Genomic DNA, 25,112 nt, shown 5'->3' on the forward strand with positions numbered 1-25,112 from the left:
CATTATGATAAAAAAGTGTTTAATTGTGTGTCTTTCTCTGTTATTGATCACTGTTTGGGGGATAGTGATTTTACTATTGATGCATTGTAAAGAGAAGACAAGTTAGGTGGGCAGCAGGAATGTAAAGTAGGGGAAAGAAATGTGGATTATATATATATAAAATCCACGTTTCTTTACATCAGTTGAGTTGTTGGTGCTTACTAGATTGGCTGGATAAAGCATTTCGAAAACTGGTGTATGGAAAAGTTATCTATAAGGTCCAGATGTGCGGGAGTAGAGGCAGTCTTGTCTATCTCATTGGCAGAAATGTAGGCTGGATATTCCAACATTCTACATTGGATCACTTGTGGGCTGAGAGTTTGGTGTGGAGAAGGGTAATGTGGCCTTTATGTCTTTGTAAGGCCTGAGTGCCAGTGTATCAGAGTCTTTCTGTTAAATATACTCTTTTTATACTGCAATTTTCTCTACCTTTAAGGAGTCTCAAACCGGCTTACAGTCACCTTCCATTCCTCTCCCTGCAACAGACCCCTTGAGAGGTAGGTGATGCTGAGAGAGTTTGAAAGAACTGTGACTAACCCAAGATCACCCAGCAGGCTTCATGTGTAGGAGTGGGGAAACCAACCCGGTTCACCAGATTAGAGTCTGTCACTCATGTGGAGGAGTGGGGAATCAAACCTGGTTCTCCAGATTGGAATCCACCACTCCTAACCACTACATCACACTGAGAGGTCTTGTTTAACCATTTGAAGGCATGCAAGTCAAGGCTTGGTTTCTCTCAAGAGGAACTGTTGTCCTCAGCAAATTTGATGATATTATGCAGGATTACACATGATCTTTCCCTCTCTCTATTTGATCTTGCTCTTTGTCTTGGAAATGACCAGAAACTCATTTTCTTAGCCATGTGTGACTGACAGAGAGAACCTGGTCTTCACACCAAATTGGAGGTGGGGGAATAAATGACAAAATAGGTTGATGGAGATGGACAAGATAATAGTTCGAGTTCTTGTGATTCTTTACTTGGTTTTGAAGCTGCATATATACATTTTATCAACATTCATGAGGCTACTCATATAGAAGTCTTCTTGTTGACATAGAACAACATGAGTTTCTTTTAGCTCCTTAAGTATCATTGTGTGTAGGATAAAGTATTGACTTCCATATCCTCATCAGAGCTAAACGTTTAATCTCTCATAGTTTACAATAAACACTGTGATATTGACTGAACTTTAGTACTGGAAATTATGTTTACAAAGGGATTTGGGCCTGGATTTGGACACAAAGGGAATAAATGGTAGAGCCTTAAGCTAAGAGAATCAGAATGGAACTGCTGATGCAAATGGAAAAACAAGGGAATGCTATAGAATAATAGTGCTATGGAATAATAATATTCCAATGGATTTGCAAAATATATTTTATCTTAAGATACAAAGTGTATACAAAATCGTCACTGAATGTCATAAAGTCTCTGTAGTTGGGTATTATACTCAGTTTTCAGATTTTTAAACAGAAGTCAAAAGTTGGCTAATAAAATCAAAATGAGAGCAAATGATTGGTTCTTGTAGGCTATCCGGGCTGTGTGACCGTGGTCTTGGTATTTTCTTTCCTGACGTTGTCCTTCAGTGTTACTCCTCTGAAGATGCCTGCCACAGCTGCTGGCGAAACGTCAGGAAAGAAAATACCAAGACCACGGTCACACAGCCCGGATAACCTACAAGAACCAATGAACTCTGACCGTGAAAGCCTTCGACAGTAGAGCAAATGATCTTGAGAAGGAGGTGCAGCTTTCTAGGACACCATAGATTTGTAGAGGATAATGGATTGAAACCAGTTAAACATAACACAGTGCCCTCTGGCTCCTAGTGCTCTATCTGCAATATAGTACTTTTTAGCACAGGAGCAAAGAGGAGAGCGAAAACAGCAATAATTAAAACTAACAAGAAATTAGAGGAACAGCAAAAGAGTTGCAAAGATAGACCGAGAACAGAAACGAAGTTCTGCAAAGTAACTGTTTTCTGCTATTGGCGCTGCATCTTGAAAGTATTATCTGGACCCAAGCTGTTACCAACCAATCAGCCTATTATCATGTTTGGGTAAATTTATACTCTTCATACTTATTAAAAAATTTAATTGATTAGTTTGAAAGGTGGGACATTTTGGCCCAGGAACAGAGGGGGTTTCAGGAGGGGCACCTGAGCTCTGGATCACTGTTTAGCATTATACCATCTGTTAGGAGGTATCGTCCAAAAGCTCTGCTGCCTGTTAAGTGGCCAGGTGAATGAATCTGTTGTTTCCTTGTCATGGCATATGTGTATGTGGCTCAGTTTAGGGTCACTGCTAGTTTGACAGCAGAATCTCAAACTTGAACATACATTTGTTTCTGAGGAACTTGCTGCCTTAATATTTCCTTTACTTATGAGAAAGACAGTTTTATTTTAAAAAGTACACAGATGTTCAGGGTGCTTGATAAATAATACGTGTGGGAGAGTGTGTGTGTGTGTGTGTGTTAAGTGCCATCAAGTCGCTTCTGTAGAACCGCAAACTTAACAGAAAGCAAGCCGTTTCACTCAGGCTGTACTGTAGCGAAAGCAAGACGCTAAAGCCATCCAGTGCAGGGCTTTTCACCTCAGAAATAAACATGTACGTTCCCCCTTTGTCTGTCTTGAATAATTGGATCAGTTTCAGTTGATATCCAATTTAGGGAAGTACTGGAAACAGTCAGTTTCAAGACGGACTCCCATCAGCTGATGACTGTCATCTGGAGGCATCTGGGACATCTGTTTTCTGGGTAAATCCGTGCCTCCCTTTGGGAGGGAAAGTCAGGATGGTCTTAAATCTGCAGTCATACAGCTGCTGTTGGTCATGCATGTCTTCTAGCCAGCTACCACCACTTTTAAAACCATACCTTGGGTTGCTGGACAGGTTCTTGAATAAGTGGCTACTCTACAGATTCAGGCACATGTGGATAAGATTGATTTCCTGTGTTCTGGCACTAATACCAGTGGCTTCTGGTTTTTTACCTGAGTATGGCACCGTGCCTGAATTGTGGTTTTGGCAGACGTTCCTTGCCTGGAGAATAGTAGGGTAAATTGTATCTTGTTTATCCTGCTAGTGCTTTCGGGTGCCTTTGATACTGCTGGTTTTTAAAGTGTTGAGTTTGTAACTGTGTGATTTGACAAACATTCCCTGGAGTACTCTCAAGTAGTTCATACTTGTTCTCAGCAGGAAGGATTAAGATTAGTGATAGGCAACTTCACATCATTTCCCAGTGAATTTCTGATGATTTCCGTGGTAGCTTCCATTTCTTCTTGTGCGCATATATAAGGCCACTTTGTTGGATCAGGTGATGGTTTGGATGAACTGTTGGCATGGCTCAGAAGGCTCAGAAGCCAATGGTTTTAGTGCCAGAACTTAGCCCTGGGACATGGGAAATGATGAAAGGCCTCCATAATACAGAATACAGGGAAGTGCCTCCTGTTTAAAAGGTGTATCTTCTTGGTTGCTTATTGTGGAGTCCTAAGCAGAGTTACACCTTTCTCAGTCCATTTACTTCTCTGGGTTTAGAAGAGTAGAACTTTATTTAGGATTGCACTGTTATTCCATTAGTACCCCCTATTTTAGAAGTTAAAAATAATGACAGCTCTTTCTCTGGTGCATGTTCTTTCAAGTTGATGCAAATAAAAGAGTCTCCCCATGGTCAAGGACTGTGTTTCAGTGAACCTGTTGAAGCTGAATCTCGAAAAGTCTCAAGTGATAGCAGCATCTTTTGGATGATAAGAACATCTTTCACTGATGCAGATTAGCTTTGACTGATTAAATTGAGTTGACAGCTTTCATATGTTCCTAGCTCCATCATCAGTTCATTTTGAAGGGAGTATACAGTGCAATCATAAGCAAAGTTATACCCTTCTAAGTCCACTCTGCTTAGGATGGCACTGATAGTGGTTCACCTTTCATCATTGTGACACCTTGTTTTGCAGATTAAGACCACCCAGCTATTATAATTGTGAGACTGGATTGAATGTGAAGTGTATTGATTATTGCTAGGACATGGTGTGTGGTCCCAACACAGTGGCCCGTTTCCTAATTACACCAGTGTTTTGACAGTTCCAAGTGGCTTGCCAGATCACTTGAGCTTGCTGGATTTTAACTATGAATTACATTCCGATCTCTGAAATTCAACAAGAACTCTCTTAGTTATTCCTTCTGGGTCTTATTGAATCATAGGGGCAAGCTGAGATCATCTTGGCTGCGTCACACCTATAGATCTTTTTCTTCCCTCCAAATGTTCTCAATATCCAAGTCTGAACATCTTCAGGGAGCAATGTAAGAAGTATTTTGTGTTTTGTTGGCCAAGATTAAATAGAATTGTTTTGTCATTTGTCTTACTCAGCATAATAAAAATATAAAATGTGAAACATATGGTGTTTTATGTCTCCCCCCCATGAAATATTATCACAGATTGAAAAGTGGTGTATATTTTGCAGTTGTACAGATTTTCCACAGCCACCATAAGCAGTGGCCATATTCTCCTCTTCCTCCTCTCTTCCTCTCTCTTTTTGGTCTGTGCATTGCCTTCTTTATAACCTGCTGCGGTTCTTCTTCGCTTTCAGGTCCTCTTTAATGGGAGCACCCCAGAGCAGGGGATGAGAGTAATTTCATGCCCATTTTCATGTTCTCTATTTTTATGCAGCCAAGGGGATCTCCAGTTTTCTAAGAAGTCTTTTCCAGTATCTGTTATTGTGGTTATTTTATATTGTTGGTGGGACAGAGGAGGAAAAAGAGGACTCCCTCCCCAACAAAAAAAAAACCCTTTGCTTTCTCCTCTTCTTAAAAAATAGTTCCCTTTTACCTCAGCATGTAGGATGCTGAGAGGTTTTGTTACATACTGTAGATCTCTATTTGCTGAAATAACTCCATTACAGTTGACATAAAAGCTGCTCCTGGCTTGACGCCAGGGATGTAGCACTGCTCCAAAACCCACATTTGGCTTCCAGAATATAGCATATTCCTTTCTTGTCATGTATGCTAATGTACTGTTCTTCCTCCCTCTAATAGCCCATGAGATTTGAACTTGGAGTCAGCAAAGTATATGCTTTGTGATACACAAAAGAGCACCAGGTTTTTATCGCACCATGCTTGTATTGGGGGAGAAAAACCCTCTTCAGCCATTCAGTAGCTGCTTGTATTGTGCAGTTGCTATTTTACTGCTGAGAACATCTTGCTGTTGACAATGTAGTACCTGAAGGAAACACAGCCATACTGAGCTTTTTTAAGGAAGCGCTGGCTTTGGGATGCTGCCAAAGGATTTGGCACTCACATTTGTAGCAAACTGACCTCATTGTAATGTAGTGTCCGTGGGACATTGATTCTTGCACATTGCAATATGTCGTTGAGCTGACTTGGTTTCCCATGAATGGGGTTTTTAGCACAATGTCCCCCCTTTCACAGAACATATCATCCCCCTTGTCCTTCTTCTCATAGTTAACTGGGCATTCTCATCTATTTAGCATCAGGGTTACAGGAACCATAAAAACTCTCCAAGAAGACTTTTCCATTGTTCAGGAATTAATATAAGATCCAGCTGTTCCAAATGACAGTTAAGAACATAAGAAACTCCATGCTGGATCAGACCAAGGCCCATCAAGTCCAGCAGTCTGTTCACACAGTGGCCAACCAGGTGCCTCTAGGAAGCCACAAACAAGTTGAATGATAAATAGGCTTTGGTGGGTAAAGGGGTAGCAAATTTAATTCACCAGAAACTCAAATATAATTTCAGTGTTGTTCAACCTCTTGCAGCACATTTTGCTCTCAGTGGGAATGCGTTTCGAGTAACAATCTGAAGATTTTGCAGATTGCCCCTTTTAAGCAGGAGCAACCAGTAAATAAGCACCTTGTTAAAAGGCTGCATGACTGGTTTTTATGTGTCTTTCAAATGCCACACATTCCTTTTAGGGTGTTGTCTTTTACATCAGATTATCACACCACAGAGATCAGTAAAGTCAGTAGTTATGCTCTTGTTTTAAGTTCTTTAGAATAAGGTTTTTTTTGGGGGGGGTGTTGAAGCAGGCTAAACACTGCCCAGGTACTTGCACAAATTTAAATTTCTGCTTGGACCTAATTTATGTGGTTTTTACATTTACATTGCCATTGTGTGTCTAATTCACTCATCTCTGCTTAAGGATAGATGGACTCACATTCTAGCTGTATCTGAAGAAGTGAGGTGTGGCTCATGAAAGCTCATACCCTGCCAGAAATTTTGTTAGTCTTTAAGGTGCTACTGGACTTCTACTCTTTTCTAGTGCTAGTGACAGACTAACTCAACTACCCATCATAATCTATCTGCCGGGACCTAAGCATCTGATATCTTCAATACAGCATGATAACATTTGTAAGTTAAAAGCCACCCCAGTGAAATAAAATGGTATTTATTGAAATCCCATTAAAATTAATTGATGCCTGGAAGTGAACAATAGCGTGCGAATTAACAAATACCTGTGGGCAGTAAATAATCATTTTACTTTCTCAGGAATGTTTTTCAAAGCTATACATCTATTATATGTTTTTTTCTGTCAGAAATCCCCAAAGCATTTTATGCATGTTGCGTTGATTAAATCTCTGATCCAAAGTCCTTAAATTTCAAGAAGTACTTTTTCAATTCCAGTAATGGCTGTTGGACTGGACTTAAAGAAGGCACAATGTACTTCATTTTTGAATAAAAACCATTTCCCCTCATTTTTAATATAAAAAATGGTGTACACAGGAACTAAAAACTTTATAAGTTTTGGGTTTTCTTTTTCTAAAAGGAAGAAAAGATCTTAACAATCTTAATTTTTGGAATGGGATTGACTTTGGAAGCTGCCAGAGTTTTCAGTCCAACATAGTTTTAAAACTTGAAAATTTTAGAAATATGGGAAAGAACATTAATCTCTGCAGCTGTGTAAAACTGAAAGTACATTGAGGTTTGATTATTCTTTTTTAAATGATTCTGCAGCATATGGGTTGTGTGCATATTTTTACTTTCTGTTGCAAATCTCAAGTGCACAATTGCTCCCCGATGTATACACTTAATGGTGTGGGAGTGTTTTCAAAACAAGTAGTCCTCCATGTAAATTACAAGGTGGTTTAGGCACTCCAAAGAACTGTATCACATGAGTGAATACACATTTGATTTGGTTCTAGAAATGTTGTTTAACAGACACAGGGCTAGAAGAAAATAATGTAATCTTTTTATATGCATAATGGTACTTCACAAAGTGGTGATGTTACTGAAGTTTTCCACCCTAGTAACTCACTAAGGTGTACCCACACAGACCAGATCTTACATGCTACACTCATTCAAGCCATGATGCTAAATGTTTACAAGCAGTGTACTTCTGAACACCAGGTGCTGGGGCTAGTTATAAGGTAATAGTGTTGCCCTCAAACCCCAGCGTGAGCACCATCTTTGTACTTAAATTAGATTAAATTATTTTTATTGTTTTAATAACTGCTTTATTGTAACGAACTGTTGTAACCTGTCCTGAGCCCAGCCTTGGCTAGGGATTGAGGGTGGGCTAGAAATCAAACAAACACACAAATAAATAAAAATAAGCCTCTCGTATGCATTGGGCTGGCCCCTGTTATAAACAGAATGCTGGAATAAATAGAGAAGAGGTCCCCAACATGGTAATCATGGGCGCCATGGCACTTGCCGACAACTTTTCTAGTTCCCTCCAGGTGTTTTCAGAAAGTGAGTGGGGTTAGCTGGGTTTTGTGCAGCAAGGTTTCTGATTGGCCACTGGAGATCTGCATGGCTGTTCAGATTTTTAAAATGGTTGCTTTTGCAGGAGCTGTCTCCACAGCACAAGGATCTTCATTGCATGACTGAAGGTAGCCTGTAGCAACCATTTTGTGGCAGCTATTTTGTGGCTGGAGAAGGTGGCATGGCCTAGACCGATCTCGTCAGATCTCGGAAGCTAAGCTGGGTTAGTACATGGAAGGGAGACCACCAAGGAAGGCTCTGCAGAGGAAGGCAATGGCAAACCACCTCTGCTTCTCACTTGCCTTGAAAGCCCCTTGCTGGGGTCACCATACGTTGGCTGTGACTTGTCGGCACTTCACACGCACACATTTTGTGGCTGCCCACCCTGCTGTGTTAAAATTCTAAAGGTGCCCACAGACTCAAAAAGGTTGGGGACTCCCGAGATATAAAGACAATTGAATTGTCCAGTATCCGAAACTAAATAGAAAATTGAGGAGAGGGCTGAGCCTCCAATACCAAGTCCCCCCCTTTCCTCTTCAGTTATTTTACCCTCCAATTCATTTTCTAGTCCCGCACCCTCCCCAAAATTCATTTTTTCTTCATTCCATACCTATTTCTCCTCCCCTGTCCTCCTAGTTTCCCCCCTCCCCAAAGAAATACAAAATCCCATTTTCGCTCATGTCCACAAGGCAGCCTAGGCCGCATCTGTTTCCCCTTTAGTCTTTCATGCAGCCCAGTCCTGCAATGACAGCTCCTCCCCATCTACAGGTTAAAGAGGTGGGAGAAAAACGGTGCTGCAGGTTGAAAAAAAGGTAGCCAGTCAATCTACAGAAGCTGCCGAAGAAAAACATCCAGAGATGCCATAAAAGAGTGATCTTAGAACAGGTTCTCTTTCTATATTTCCTTTTTATGGGAGGCAGGAAGCAAATCATAGAAACCACATTTGTGCATTGGAGCTTTAGGTTTTACTACCCTCTTAGAAGTTTTAAAAAACACTCAAACCCACCAAGAGTTGGTTGCACCCCTGTGTACACATAATAGGCTCAAAAGGCACATGAGAGTCAGTCATACTTCTGCTCTTGCTGCAGGATTATTAGTGGTGAAAGGATTACTGCCAATATAGCATGGAGGGAAAGGCATGTTTGTTAGTCACCACAGGAACCAGTATAGGCTGACATGTGGGATAAAAAATTTAGAATAAACAAACTAATGAATAAATAAATGGGAAGTGTGGTCATCATAAGCAGTACTTTCAGAGGAAAGAAAGATGTGCTGTACACACAGCACTCTCTGAACCAGCCAGTTGAACATTAAAATGAATATATGTAGTTAATGTGTATGCCATGTATTTTTTATAAATGCTTCTTGCTGAGCAAGTGGGTTCAGTCGTGCTTTCTCAGTAGCGCACCAGTGTATTTCTTTCGAAATGTGTGTGATCACACAAATGGGAGGAGGAAAAGGCCACACCAGTGGACAGGAAAAGGCAAAAGAGAGCAAAGTGCAAGGCTGAGAGTTTATTTAGCTCTTCTAGATCCCTATAGGTTTCCCTGCTCCTTCAATTGTTCAGAGTGGGAACTGAGACATTTCTATAGAAGATCCCTTCACAAAGCAAATTGTGAAATGCATAGGGATCTAGAAGAGCTAAATAAAACCCCAACCTTGCACCTTTCTCTCCTTTGACTTCTCCTGATCACACAAGTAGTCATTCTGACAAGACACAATAGTTTGCTAATAAACCACAACAAATGTATGCGATATAAAACTAGAAGCTGCCTCAAGAATCTCACTACTGGTTAATTGCTGTACACTTGCAGCCCGTGCATATGCGTAGACCAGCAGCCCCCAACATGGTGCATGTAGGCGCCATGATGCCCACCGATGGGTTTCCCGACGTCTGACTTCTGATAATCAGGAGGGAACAGTCGTATTTCCATAAATGTTCTCTTACATATCTCTGTGCAGTCAATAGGAATTACATATGGGGAACAGCTGTCAAATTTTAGATGGTATAATCTTCCTCAGAGCCAGGTCTATAGAGCTTTCTCCCCCATGCATATACAATGTCAAGCACAGCTGACGCTCTATAAAAAATATGGACAAATTATAATAATGTATAGAGCATAAGTCAAGTTAGCTATCCTTTCTTGTAATCTGGTGCTGATGTGTTCCAAAATTTTCTTCAAATAATAATACACTCTCAGCCACCCAGAAAAGCAACACTTGCTTAGACAAGGGCGGCTTCACCTGTGGCACTTTCCCTACACAGAAAGCCTCAGAGCATTGGACAGCTCTGTAATATAAATATGTATATTACTGTTCCCTTATAAAAAAGATCCTTCTATGTAGAAAACATCATGTGTGAAACAACCCTTGTGTTGCCAGACTGTTCTGGTCTTTCATGTGGCCGCCAGGGAAGTTCATTTTCTCAGTATGACACAGTGTGTATAAATTGTCTGGTCACCAAATGAAATCAGAATCTGAACAGACAGTTCATCTTCCGTCTTCGGTGCAGCCCCACATGTGGGACTGCGCCTGCACGCAGGCCTGCCGCCGGAAACTTTACTAGCCTTAAACCTCAAAGTGGGGATGCCCCTCCCCTTGGCACGCGGCACTGGCCTCTGCGCCGAACCACCGCGTGCTCCTGGGTGGGGCATCGCCTCCCTCCTCAGTTCCTTCTTTGCCGCCGCCAAGGACGGAGCTTTCTTCACCTTACCTCAGTTTTTTCTTCAAAACTACTTCGATCGTGAGTTCTTCAGAGCTGCCGCTTAGGTCCACCTAGCCAGCTCATTACCGTACCATTCATTCGGAGAGAATAACCCAGAGAGAAAAGTTCCTCCGTGCCTCGGTCCCCTCGGCCGTGTGCTGAGGGCCGTGATGGCCCCAAGACCCCTTTTAAGTTGTATCCCAAGTGCGCCACGAAGATCCCGCACTTAGACCAGCATGATTTGTGCCTAATCTGTTTGGGCGAGGGGCATAAGGTGTCAAAATGTGCTATCTGCCAAGGCTTCTCCACTCGGGCTCGAAATGCCCGCGCTAACCTCCTAAATACAGAGTTATGGAAAAAGGCCCTGACGGCCCCCTCCCCGTCAGCCGGTTCCAGGACACCTGGAGACTCAGTCTGTTCGCTCAGCACCGACCCTCGGATCCGGCTCGGATCCGAGGACCTCCCGAGGATCCGACTCACATCGCTAAGAAACATAAGCACAAGACTAAACACAAGGAAAAGCACCCCGGATCCAGTCACTCCGCTAGGTCAGCTATGCCCGCTCGGAAAACCCCGGATCCGAAGCTATCCCAACCGATACCTTCACCGGTACCGAGGACCCCTTCGTTCCACTCGGGCTCTCCACTTCAATGCTTCTCAGATTTTGAAATAGACCCTCTGGACAACCCGTTACTGCTCTCGGATCCGACCCTTTCGGATCCGACTCATACAGAACCAATCCCTCTGGATCCGATCCTTTTGGACCCAACCCCTTCGGATCCGAGGAAGACTCCTCAACCCTCCACATCCTCGACTCAGCCTATCATCTCTCCAGAACTTGTAAAGGACTAGATCGAATTTTGTAGATTCAGACAACTCACTGTGGATCGAATTTTGTAGATTCAGACAACTCACTGTGCAGGGCAAACCGCTAGTACTTCAGACCCCTCAACTACCTTCACCCTTTACTCCTTTAACCCAACGGAGCCCTTGGGTGGACTCAGACCCTGAAGATTCTGAAACCAGAGAATCAGTGGAAAGTTCAGAAAGGGTGTCAGAACCATCTCCTGACGAGCTAGTGGGCGACACAGAAGCAGCGTCACCATCTGAGGATCTCAAACTGAAAACAGAACAGATGATAAGGATGGCAGAGGCTTTAGACATCAACATTTCCACCTCAGATAATAAGCCTAAGGACAAGATCCTTAGTCGTCTGTACCCTGACTCTCCAGGAATAGCCGCTTTTCCTGTTTTAGAGGGCCTCTCGGAGGTTACAAGATCTGTTTGGAAGAAACAAGCTTCCACCCCACCTTCGTCTAAGAAAATTGAGAACCTATACAGGGTCAAACCTGAATCAGCGGAATTCCTGATGGTGCACCCTCCTCCATCTTCCATTGTCACAGGGGAGATGCAAGCCAGACAAAGGCAGGGTCAACATTCCACCCCTGCAGATAAAGAGAGCAGGCTTGGATCAACTAGGCAGAAGAACCTACACTTCAGCCGCGTTAAACTTCCGATTCGCCAATTATCAGACGATCATGGGGGGCTACCAGCTGTTCCTGTGGGAAAAAGCCCCCCCCATATTGAACTGCTACCTGACGAGTCAAAGACTGCCTTAAGAATCCTTCAAACAGAAGCCACCCACTTGTCAAACCAAGAAATCAATGCAGGAAAGCATGCAGCTGAAATTGCCTCTAGGACCATGGCATCAGCCATTATCCTAAGGCGACACTCCTGGCTGCGCACTACAGCCCTCCCGATGGATACGCGGTCTCAAATAGAGGACCTTCCCTTTGACGGTGACACCTTATTTGCAGCTAACACTATGGAGTTCCTTATGAACATCAAGAAAGACCGCCAGACGGCGAGATCCCTAGGTGTCACCCCAGCTTTCCAACCTCAATGTGACAGATTCCAGCACCGTCATCAGCGTTTCGGACCCTCATATCAAAGGAACCAACGTTATCAACGTTTTCAACCGTATCCTCCCCAAGGAAAATTCCATCAACATGGCCAACAAAACCAGCGAAAACCCGCTTTCGAACAACGACCGACCCCTGGCACACAACAGAAGGACCAGAGGCAAAATAATCAGAGATTCTGACTACCACCCCAAGCTAGCCAAGAAGATCTACCCTTCTTAAATAGGCTAGCAAGGTTCACAGAGGCCTGGCACTCTATTTGTTCGGACTCTTGGGTCCTCAAGGTTATTTCTGAAGGCTACTGCCTAGAGTTTAAGTTCCTCCCAGTTTGCTCTTCTGCTAGTTCTGCAAGAGACAACCCGTTTCCTGATTTTGCACCCCAGTTAGAAGAACTCCTTCTGAAGGGTGCCGTTCAGAGGGCATCACCACACTGTTCTGGGTTCTTCTCCAGGATCTTCATGGTGACAAAAAAGATGGAGGCTCCAGGCCAATTATTGACCTTAAGTTTCTTAATAAATGTTTAAGAATTTCAAAGTTCCGGATGGTCCCCCTAACTTCTGTTATGGAACTTATCACCCCAAGTACGTGGTTTGCTGTGCTAGACCTTAAATACGTGTACTTTCACGTCTCTATTCACCCAGATCATAGAAAATTCCTGATGTTTAGATATGGAACAGAGGTGTTTCACTACACCGTTCTTCCATTTGGACTCGCCCCTAGAGTCTTTACAAAATGCATGGCAGTGGTTATGTCCTACCTAAGAGCTCAGGGATGTAGTATCTACCCTTACCTTGACGACTGGTTGCTTACAGCAATCAGCCCTGATGTCCTAATGTCACACCTGGAACTGGTGCTTTCCACATGTGAAAGACTGGTGCTGATGGTCAACCTGAAAAAAATCCAAGCTGGTCCCCTCCCCTAGGGCACAGTTTATAGGAGCTGTGCTAGATTCGAACAAGAGAAAGGCATTCCTACCTAAGGAAAGAATTGTAGCTATTAAACGCTTAATCCACCACTTCACAAGGTGTAGACATCAACTGGTAGTCTCCATCCAGAGACTATTAGGCCTTCTGGCTTCCACTACAGCTGTCACCCCCTTTGCCAGGCTACAGATGAGACAACTCCAGAACTGGTTTATTAGGACTTTCGACGTCTCCCATCATTCCCAAATGCACAGGCTTTCTATCCCTTGAAGGATTCTCAGATCTCTTCAATGGTGGCTTGCTGAACCCAATTTTCTGAAAGGCATGCCCTTTGGCTGCTGGAGCCCCGAGTTTACCCTCACTACTGACTCCTCCAAGGAGGGCTGGGGAGGACATTGTGATAACCAATCAGTCCAAGGGAGGTGGGAGGCTAAGGAAGCATCCTTACACATTAACATGCTAGAGTTAAGAGCAGTACGTTATGCACTTACCTCCTTTGCAGATATCCTGCGAGGCTCCAGGACTCTCCTTCAATCAGACAATACCTGTACGGTATTCTACATCAACAAACAGGGGGGCACAGGCTCTGTCCCTCTATGCACAGAGGCTCAGAGAGTCTGGCGAGTGGCCATACTGAACGACCTCCACTTGCGAGCCATTCACATAGCGGGAGTACACAACGCCTGGGCGGACTCCCTCAGCAGGGAGTTTGTCACGAGTGGGAACTGCAGGACTACTTCCTACAGCCAATATTCAGGGAATGGGGTGTCCCTCAGGTCGACTTGTTCGCCACCAGGAACAACAGGAAAGTGGACAGGTTTTGCTCACTAGCAGGGAACGATCAGACGTCCCTGGGGGATGCATTTCAGATCACCTGGTCGGGCTACCTGTTCTATGCTTTCCCCCCCTTCCCCCTCCTGGCAAGAGTTCTAGGGAAGATCAAAGCAGACAACACCTCGGGCATTCTGATCGCTCCCAGGTGGCCTTGCCAAATTTGGTTCACGGAACTGGTTCATCTGGCGAGGGGGGTTCACAGGCCATTTCCCAACCACCCGGCACTCTTGCAGTGGGAAGACCTAGTTCACCACAACTTGTCCCGATTGCATCTCACAGCCTGGAGAATCCTGCCCAATCAGTGATGGGTCTGTCTTCTCCAGTGAAGGAAGTGATACTTCAAGCCAGGAGACCTTCTACCCGTTATTCATATGATAGGAAATGGGAGAGGTTTGACAGGTGGGTGGGATCCAGAGGACTGTCTCCTTATATTTGCCCACTTCCCAGAGTACTAGACTACCTCCTGGACCTCACCACGACAGGCTTCTCAGTGTCTTCGGTGCGGGTACATCTTGCGGCCCTCTCTGCCTTTCATGATAGGGTTGAGGGCTACACACTCTTCTCACATCCCCTCTCCAAACAATTCCTAAAGGGACTCAATAACTTGTTTCCCCCTATCCCCAAACTGGCCCCCAGTGGTCCCTCTCCATGGTGCTCGCAAAGCTTATGCTTTACCCTTTCGAACCCTTAGCTCATGCACATATGTCACTACTTTCGGCTAAGGTAGCGTTCCTTATTGCAGTCACGTCAACTAGACGTGTAGGGGAGCTTGCTGCTCTTAGAATCGATAGCCCCTTTCTCAGGATATATAATGAGAAGGTAGTGCTACACCCTAGCATTAGGTTCAGACCTAAGGTGATCTCTAGTTTTCATATGGCCCAAGACCTGGTTCTGCCAGTTTTCTTCCCGAGCAGAGAAGACCCTCCACACCTTAGATCTCAAAAGGGCTATCCTTTATTACATTGATAGGACAAAACACTTAAGAAAATCAAATTCGCTTTTTATTTGTTACCAAGATCCCAAGAAAGGGAAAACCGCATCGTCCCAGTCCATAGCACAATGGATAGTTTCTGCAATTAAACTCGCTTATAAACAAGTGAGAGTAACAATGTCCACTAGAGATTCGAGCTCATTCCACTAGGGTGCAAGGATCTTCCGCCACTCTCCACAGAAAGATCCTGATCGGTGACATCTGTAAGGCGGCGACGTGGGCGAGTGAGGACACATTCGTCAGGCACTACACGCTGGACCTGCAGGCCAGAAAGGATGCCGAAGTCGGCAGAGCGGTGTTCCAGACGTTGTTCTCCTGATGGGTAAGCTTGCTAATATCCCACATGTGGGGCTGCACCGAAGACGGAACATGAAAACAGAGTTGCACTTACCTGTAACTGCTGTTCATTGACGTCTTCGGTGCAGACACACATCCCTCCTGCCTACCCCACTGTCGACAAAAAAAAAAAAAGAGAGAGAGAGACCGTTACAATGGGAAAGTTATCCTAAGTCTAAACTATTGTTACATGATTAAACCAAGGCCTCCAGCTATTCTGAACATGGCTAATTGGGTGACTTTTGGCTATGGTTGGCGGCAGGCGAGGAACTGAGGAGGGAGGGGATGCCCCGCCCAGGAGCAAGCGGTGGTTCGGCGCGGAGGCCGGTGCCACATGCCAAGAAGAGGGGCATCCCCACTTTGAGGTTTAAGGCTAGTAAAGTTTCCGGCAGCAGGCCTGCGCACAGGCTCAGTCCCACATGTGTGTCTGCACCGAAGACGTCAATGAACAGCAGTTACAGGTAAGTGCAACTCTGTTTTATTAGGGTAGGTATAATCACAGAGAAGTCTATTGTAGTGCATTGGTTACCACCTTGAAGAGGACTCAAAGGTTTATGTTCATTGTATGTCAAAACCTGGGTTGGCTACAAAGTAGTGATTGGTTTGTTGTTGTTGTTGTTGTTTTAAATATGCAGTGTTGGTCTTGTTTCAAGATGTTAATCGCTGCTGTGTCTGTTTGGAAACTCGCTAGTTTGTATGATTATGACCAGGGGAATAGAAACACAACCCTGTAATCTCTATTAATAGTCTAAGCTAGCTGCAACACTTCCACAAGATCTTTTAGGATAGTCTTATAGACATTAGCTGAGTGGATGCTTGAATATAATCACTGTTGCACAGTGGTCTGTTTCATTAAGCTAATTGATTTGAGTCTTCTCTTTACCCCCAGCAAGCTGGGTAAAGGGAAGACGACTGGGGAAGGCACTGGCAAACCACCCCGTAAACATAGTCTGCCTAGTAAACGTCGGGATGTGACGTCACCCCATGGGTCAAGAATGACCGGTGCTTGCACATGGGACTATCTTTACCTTTACATGACTTGAGTAGTCTTGTCCAAGAGGCAAAGATTCAGGGAGCTGATATCAAGGAAAATAAGGAGATGGGAAGATAAAATAGGAAAAGAAATAGTGAACTATTTTCATTCATTCATTTATTTTACAGAATTAATATCCTTCCTTTCTGCCTTCGTCAGGGCTGCCAAGGCAACAAACAATTTTTAAAAAAACATACATAATAAAATCACATCTTAAAAGCCATAAAACCAGCAAAAATACAATATTAAAACAAAACCAAAACTATAATACACATAGAAAAATGTAAAAACAACAACTAAAACATGGGGCAGGAAGGAGGGGTTACTGAGGAAACTCCAAACCAAACCAAACAAACCAAAAGTCTTCACCCACTGGTGGAAGATAGCAACAGAAGGAGACAAACACGTCTCCCTGGGGAGAGAGTTCCAAAGTTTGGGTGCTATGATTATGAAGGTCCTTTCCTGGGTTGCCACCTGCCTAATCTCAGAAGGTGGGGGCAACTGAAGCAGGATCTCAGAAGATGACTCCAGTTACGGGTAAATTCATAAGGGATTAGGTGGTCCTTAGGTATGTTGGCCTCAAGCAGTTTGAGAATCAGATTGGGAGCCAATGTGGATAGGTCAAGACTGGAGTGATCTAGGCTCTATGACCCGTTCTAGTCAACATCCCAGCCACCGCATTCTGCACAAATCGAAGCTTCTGAATACTTTTCAAGGGCAGTAATACACAGAGTGAATTGCAACAATCTAATGTAGAGGTAACCAGGGCATGCAGCACAGTGGCTAAATCAGAACAATGAGAAGAATTTCTTTAATAGGTAATATTTCACAAGTTCGTGTAGCTATTGGAACATTTAAGTCCTTTTCACAAGTGAATCTCATGTTATAGTCAACACATGTACAGCTGACAGTGTGCTACAATCCCCATATTTATCCATGTACAGGTTGCCAGTTTTATTCATAAAGTGAATGGACATTGGTTGTTTCTTACAAACAGATGTATGCATGTACAAGCAGGATGTGCATGCATTTACTGTAACATGTGAATAGGGTACTTTCAAGGAACCAAAATCGGAACCACGTGAGAGCTAGTCTGTGTTGTTGTGTGGGTTTTTTAAAAATCCTGTATTAATTCACTAACTACATGGTAAACAGGTGGTCAGAATGATTGACAGTGGACAAAAGCTGCACAATAATCAAATGATCATACACATGTGCACCTGTTTGCTATTCAAATGTCAGTTTCTCATGTGCCTGACAGGTGGCTAAGGAACATCCCGGGCACAAAATCATGTTTGGCTGTTCAGGCCAACTGGCCATGTGAAAATATTCTTTTATACAAAGAATCTTACTTAGAGTTAATCTCAACAGTTTCATACTTCAGCATGTGTATATTATGACCTTACCACTTTGTAATTGTAGAAGATTACTAAAAGAAAGTAGACTGCATGGTGTCTAAAGCTGATTTCATTTGCTTGGGTCTAAACCTTGGTTCTCCAAGAGATTAAAGTAAATGGCGGTTTTAGCAGACAGTAACAGAGAACAAGTTCTGCCGCTTTTCCCTACTGGCAAGAATAAAAAACAGTGAAAGCATCAATTATGTTAATCACACTCCCACCAATTGAACCTGTGCATACTAGTTGCTCAGCATGTGTACAAAATATTGGAAATGATTTGACATCTGTTTCTTATTGGATGGCAGAAGACTAGTCTGGAAATTATATCTCATAACTTTGCCAGCATGTACCAAATTCTGATCGTGTTACTGTTTTTGATAGCAAAAAGTCTTCTAGCCACACAGAAGTACATATTGTATTTATTTATGTATTTATTTATTGCTTTATTTATATCCCGCCTTCTCCCCAATGTGGCTTACATTGTTCTCCTCTCCTCCATTTTATCCTCACAACAACCCTGTGAGGTAGGTTTGGCTGAGATTGTGCGACTGGACCAAGGCAACCCAGTAAGCTTCCATGGCAGAGTGGAACCTGGCTCTCCCAGAACATAGACTAACACTTTAACCACTTCACCCACTGGCATATATGGTGCAGATGCATGCCGAAGAGTAGGTGAAGATGAATGCAATATAAATAGTACAAATCAAATAAGCAAACTGAAACTAACCACGAGAAGCCTGAGCAACCAGAATAGACTTAGTTTAAAAGATAATAAAAAGATGATAAGGCCCTGACTCTAATGTCTGCCGAGCTGATCCCTGATGGTGGATTGGCATCTTCTCTTTTCGTTGATTAGGTTCAGAAGAATTTCTTATCCAGAATCTAATTATTGACATCCCTCCTACAATATGTCAATGTGGAAGTCTCATTTGTTTCAGTGCCATTCAGATCAGGACTCATAAGGCTCAGTGGTTGGGTCTGGAACTCTACACAATCAAGGCAGTTTATACGTACATTGAGTCAGTTACCTGCACTTTTTCATTGCCACTAGGGTTGCAAGTTCCAGGTTGGAAAATACCTAGAGGTTTTGAGGGTGAAGCCTGAGGAGGGGAGGGGCTTCAATGGGTGTAATGCCATAAGTTCCCCCTTCCAAAGCGGCCATGTTCTCCAGGTGAACTGATCTCTGTCGCCTGTGATGAGTTGTAATCCCAGGAGATCTCCAGCCACCACCTGGAGGTTACAACCCAAAAAATACAGTCACAACTTAATATAGATGCAAATTCTTCATTACAAAAATTGTCAACACACCCCTATAAACTATACAATCCACCAACTAGTGTACACATACAAAGTATCAAAAAGGTACAAGATCTTTCTTATATTAGATAAGTATAATAAATATTTTGTTTTTACTCTGTGTGTGTGTGCGTGCGTGTGTGTGTAAAGTGCCGTCAAGTCGCAACCGACTTATGGCGATCCCTTTATGGGGTTTTCAAGGCAAGAGACTAACAGGTGGTTTGCCAGTGCCTTCCTCTGCACAGCAACCCTGGACTTCCTTAGTGGTCTCCCATCCAAATACTAACCAGGCCTGACCCTGCTTAGCTTCTGAGATCAGGCTAGCCTCGGCCATCCAGGTCAAGGCTCGTTTTTACTCTAGTTAACAATGTTGTCTATAAAAGACTAATCATATATGAATTCTTGTTTCAGATGCCTGGTAGAAGAGGAAAACGGTCATTTCTTTCTTCTTCAGTTCCTCTTCAGACCCTATTTGCCAATAAATAACATTTATTTCCACCTGACTATTAAAAGCACTCTTGTTATTACATATATTTGAATAAATTACCTTAAGTTTACCAGTTGGTATATTCCTTCATTTTTACATAGGTTCTTTCCTTTATTCAAAAGCTCCCCATGGGTAGTTCAAAAACCTATAACCAAAATAAATCCTTTTACATTATACAGCCTACACTATAATTAGGATAGTATATATTATATATTATTATTTAGTATTTAGTAACAAAGAATTTGCATCTATATTAAGTTGTGACTGTATTTTTTGGGTTGTAACTAACATTTGTACATCAGTGTCTATTTTTTGCTAACCACCTGGAGGTTGGCAATCCTAATTGCCACCAAGGCAAAAGACCAGAAAGCTTGAGTTGCTTTAAGCCTGTTACTTAAGCTGTGTTCAGTGCTGAGAACCAGCAGTGCTTCAACTGCCATTATAAACCCTCAGAGCTTTTCTCCTGCTCTTTGAGCATTGTGTCTCTTGTGAAGAGCAAGCTGCTTCTGACTACCTTTATGCTTGGCCTGCTCTATTCCCATCCTTGTCCAGTATGCATCCCATCTCTGCAGTTTGTTTACCAAGCATTGATCTTCTGCATGATTTGTGATACCAGTGTGATTCCTCCTTTGTCAGTGGGAATTGCTGCACTTTCTCGTAGCTGTTATCCTTCCTTTGCTTTGATTTCCCCAGATTCTTGAGAACAGCTTTCCAAGCAATGTAGGAAGCTGAAATGGGAAACAACCAGGGCCATCCCAAGCAGGTCTACTTAGAATCCAACTCACTGGGACTTGTGTGTGCATGTGTTAAGTGCCTTCAAGTCACTTCCAACTTATGACGACCCTATGAATTAATGACCTCCAAAACATCCTATCGTTAACAGCTTTGCTCAGGTCATGCAAACTGAGGGCCGTGGCTTCCTTGATTGAGTCCATCCATCTCATGTTGGGCCTTTTTTCCTGCTGCCTTAAACTTTCCCTAGGATTACTGTCTTTGCCAGTGAGTCCTGCCTTCTCATAATGTGACCAAAGTACCATAGCCTCAGTTGGGTCGTTTTAGCTTCTAGGGAGAGTTCAGGCTTGATTTGCTCTAGAACCCACTTATTGGTCTTTTTGGCGGTCCATGGTATCTGAAAAATGCTCCTCCAACACCACATTTCAAATGAATTAACTTTTTTCCTGTCAGCCACTAGGACTTACTTCCAGGAAACTGTTCGTAGGATTGCACTGAAAAGCAGAAGTGATGCCATCCACATACTTGCTCTGTTTGCAACCTGATAGATTTGCTGAGAACATTTCAAAATCTCTAATGGGATTTTTAAAAAATTACACACTTTCTCACTAGATGTTATCTCATTCATTATCTTGTTAGTGGCTGTCACCAAACTGTACTAATGGCTTTAAGTACTATTTTCACTAACTCCAAAAATAGAAATCCTGAGGGGGTGACAGTTTCTACAAAACTTCTGACAGTTTCTAATTGCACAAAAATGACATGGAGGGGGGAATTAGCCATATGCTAAAAGAAATGTCAGGAGTTATTTCACTGCCCTTATAATTATAATGCTTTTTAATTATGACTTATTGGTACATGAGTTGTAGGGCAAATCACTGAGTAGAAGTGATCTTTGCCAACAGAGAACCAGGATATTACAGGTACTGAAGAAGTGAATTGATCTTAATTTGGAGTAGATTCTGTATTTTAAAATTGGCACAGTACAATCCAAAGCATAGGACTGGGGAGGGGCTGTGATTCAGTGGTAGAGCATCTGCTTGGCATGCAGAAGGTCCTGGGTTCAATCCCTGGCATCTCCAGTTAAAGGGACTAGGCAAGTAGGTGATGTAAAAGACCCCTGCCTGAGACCCTGGAGAGCCTTGGATGGACCAAGGGTCTGATTCAGTATAAGGCAGCTTCATGTGTTCATGTGTGTTCATATTTACTCAGAAGTAAGTCCCATTGAGGTCAGTGGGGCTCATTATCTCATAAGTGTGTTTAGGATTGCAACTTTGGTATCTTAACCTTTGAGTGCTATGTAGATTTGTTACTTACTGTTGCTTTTTATAACATCAGGCCAAATCATAGCAAGCCGAGCACCGCCTACTAAATATGTATGGTAACCCTTTAGGAGTTTAGGGGATTGTTAAATCCTCTCTTGTTTTTGCTTCCTACCTAAAAAAGCACAAGCAGGGTTTGTAAAGCAGCTGCCTGGCCATAAATACATGACTGAGCCCGGTAGGCTTTGTTCTGCTTGGTGGGTTGTAAGTTGTGCCCACCTGCTACAAAGGAAACTGCTGCTTCTGTTGTCTTCCTAATTAGAAATGTCTTACACTATCATACTGAGAGACAACGGTGTTCAAAACTTGTATTTCAAGACCTGTTTATAAGATTTAAATTAATCCTGAGAAATAATTAATAGTTTTTGGCTTTTAAAAACTGAAACAGTCAGCTTTCCCAAAATGATTTCCTATACTTTTTCTAGACATGTATTACAATAAAAAGGACTGTGATCTAGGGAAAGTGAAGTGGCAGATGTTACAAATGAGTTTCTTGTCACTGCATTCATTTCCAGTCAAGCAGAAAACAACTGTTGTACCACACCTACTCCCTGTGAGATCAGACTGCTTATTCAGCTCCTGCAAGGAAGAACTGTGTACTCTGCGCAGAGAAAGGGCATGAAAAAAGGCAGGCACGAACCTTAACAAGGGGGGTGGTGGAAGATCAGGAGGGAGGTGGTATGTTCAGTTCTATGTGAAGGATAATACTCTGGCAAAGAACTTGTGCCATTTGTTGATTATATTGACCTCGAAAATAGGCACGTTAGGCAGGGTGGGATGCCTTTTCCAGTACCGATGCTTCCTGGACCAGAGTGATCTACCTCTAGACTGAAATGCAGGAATGTGCAAAGCTGCCTTATACTAACTCAAAGTGTTGGTCTGTAATGGTCAATATTGTCTCCTCTGACTAGCAGTGGGGTCTCAAGTAAAGATATTTCACTTTGCCTACTACCTGGACCATTTTAACTGGAGAAGCCAGGGTTTGAAGCTATAACCTTCGACATGCAAAGCACATGCTCGACCACTGAGCCACAGTCCCTCTCAAAGCACAAAGAGGAGCTTCATTTCATGTAAAACTTCTCAATAGAAGTCAGGGGTCCCTGGTCTAGTAGAACCAGTGATATAACACAAAGAAGGGGTAAACTTTACAATGTGGCTTAGCAGGGTTTGAGTGGGAATATAAGTACCAAGGCCTGTGAAACTCCAAGATAGACATGGGTGAACTGCATTTGCTGTGTTGACCATAAGTTCCCAGCTCAGCTCTATTAAGAATAAAATGGGTAGAGGGAGAAAATGGCATTATAAATGTAAACATTCTACCAAAATTAACTCATCCGGGAAGCAAGTTAGGTATTATTTGACTGATCTTTGGAAGATACACTGTTGCAGATTGCAGATTTGGCTGTGATTCTGAGGAAATAAAGTTATCTCATGAAGCATTTCTTTTCAATTCTGAATCGTCCGATTTTGACCTTTGTTGTGATTTTTATAATGGCATAACCTGGATATGTATTGTCTGGAGCAAATCTCATGAGGCTTTTAAAAATTATATGAATATTTCATAAAGACATGCTTGATCAGAATAAGTGTTCTATGTAGCACAGGGGAGGAGACTGTGCAGGAATTGTTTCTGGCTGCATTTTTACTGGATTGTTCAATGACGAGGATATATTGTTGAGGGTTAGCATAATATATTTTTTCTTTGCTGTGATCTATATCCTTGGCAAAGACCCCTGTCATTAACTGGATAATATTTTATTACATTAGCACAATTCAATCAATTAATAAAATAGGTTTTAAATACGGGTGCCAGCTGTAGGTATAGGATGCAATGCAATCCTAACGGGGGGTAGTTGTGGCAGGCCTGAGGACAGCACAGCTGCACTGCCTCCTAAGTGGTTTGCTGGCCCACCGCACCAAGCCAAAAATGTAATTTCCCCAAAACCCTGTGAAACCGCTCCTTACAGCTTCACAGGGCTGCACCAGCAAAAGGGGGCAATCTTGGGGCAAAAGGGCTCAGGGAGCTAACTAAAGTCAGCCCCACCTGCGGGAAAGTCCGCTTTGGCGCCAGTGCGAGCCCTTGTGCCAGAGAAACGCTGGTGCGGCAGCTGTGCCAGCACTCGTGCGTGGCACTGTCACGTGGCTCCCCCAGCACCAGCATAAGTAGCCTTGCATCACTGTTGGTGCCCATTTAGCTGGTGCAGGTGGCACTAAAACCGGCACAGGGGTCACACCAGCTCCTAAGGCCATCCCTCCCCTTTCAGGATTGCTCTGTCATATAGTACTAAGCTCACAAAAGGCAATTTTTCCTCCCTGCTGAATGTAGGATGTTGGTGAAAACTGTGAATAGAAGAGCTAATAGAAGTTCTAAATCACCAACTTACCATACGATAATTGGATTCATCATGTGAACAAATATTGGAAATGGCTCCCAGTTAGATGACTGGGACAAGCACTCTTTGTCTCAGTGGGCTAGGCAATGATAAAGCAGTTGTTTAATATGTATTTTTTTAAAAAATTGATACAATTTGAGCAGAACTCTAGAGAAATAGTATAAAATTTCCTAAATAAAAATGAATAACTGCAAAAAGGTAATAGGGTAGATTTTGATTTGCGTGATTTAAAGCAGTGGAAGTTGCATTCCTTTTTCTCTATCTTACTAGAAAATTCCTACTTACAGAGTGTGGTTTTCTGAAATTTTAAGTGAGCACAATGTGATCAAGCACCCGTAATTCCCACAATTTTCCTGAAGTTAAAGATATTGAGGAGCAATCAGTGCTTCTGCTGTTATGAGAACAGATAAAAGTAGTATTACAAGAAACTGAATGAAGGGCACAGGTTTTCTTGCCTTAGGAAGAGGGGAACACAGGATTTGCTGAAACAGGACAAAATAAAGACAATTTGGCCCAAGGTATGAGCTGAAATATTTGTAGCAGGGCCAGAGGTGGGGCAGACATGGAACTGAAAAGGGAACAGCCAAGCAGCTGGAAGCCTGACTGGCCATGGGGAAATTGTCCCATGGAACTGCCAACAAGAATTGAAAAGGATACCACATGGGAGAGCCAGCCCCTGGTGCATCAAATTATACTGCGGACACAGCCAAACAGCTGGCAATCTAGTGTTGGGAAAGCATGGGAAAAAAAACTTGAAAAGCTGGTCTTTTGGATAGAATACAGACTGGTTCAGGAAATCTTCTAATATCAAAAGGCTTGGTATTGTGCTACTCATTGCCAAAGAAGTTATTTCTACTATTTCTGTGGACAATGGATTCTTATGTTAATGTGAAAAATCAGATAAAAATGGTATGCATGAAGTTGCTTGGTTGGGAATAATTTCAGTGCTGATAGACCAATGTATTTATTCAGAAGGGTTTGACAGCAGATCTGTAAACTTA

This window comes from Euleptes europaea, chromosome 4 (assembly GCF_029931775.1).
Source record: "Euleptes europaea isolate rEulEur1 chromosome 4, rEulEur1.hap1, whole genome shotgun sequence".
NCBI lineage: Eukaryota > Metazoa > Chordata > Lepidosauria > Squamata > Sphaerodactylidae > Euleptes > Euleptes europaea.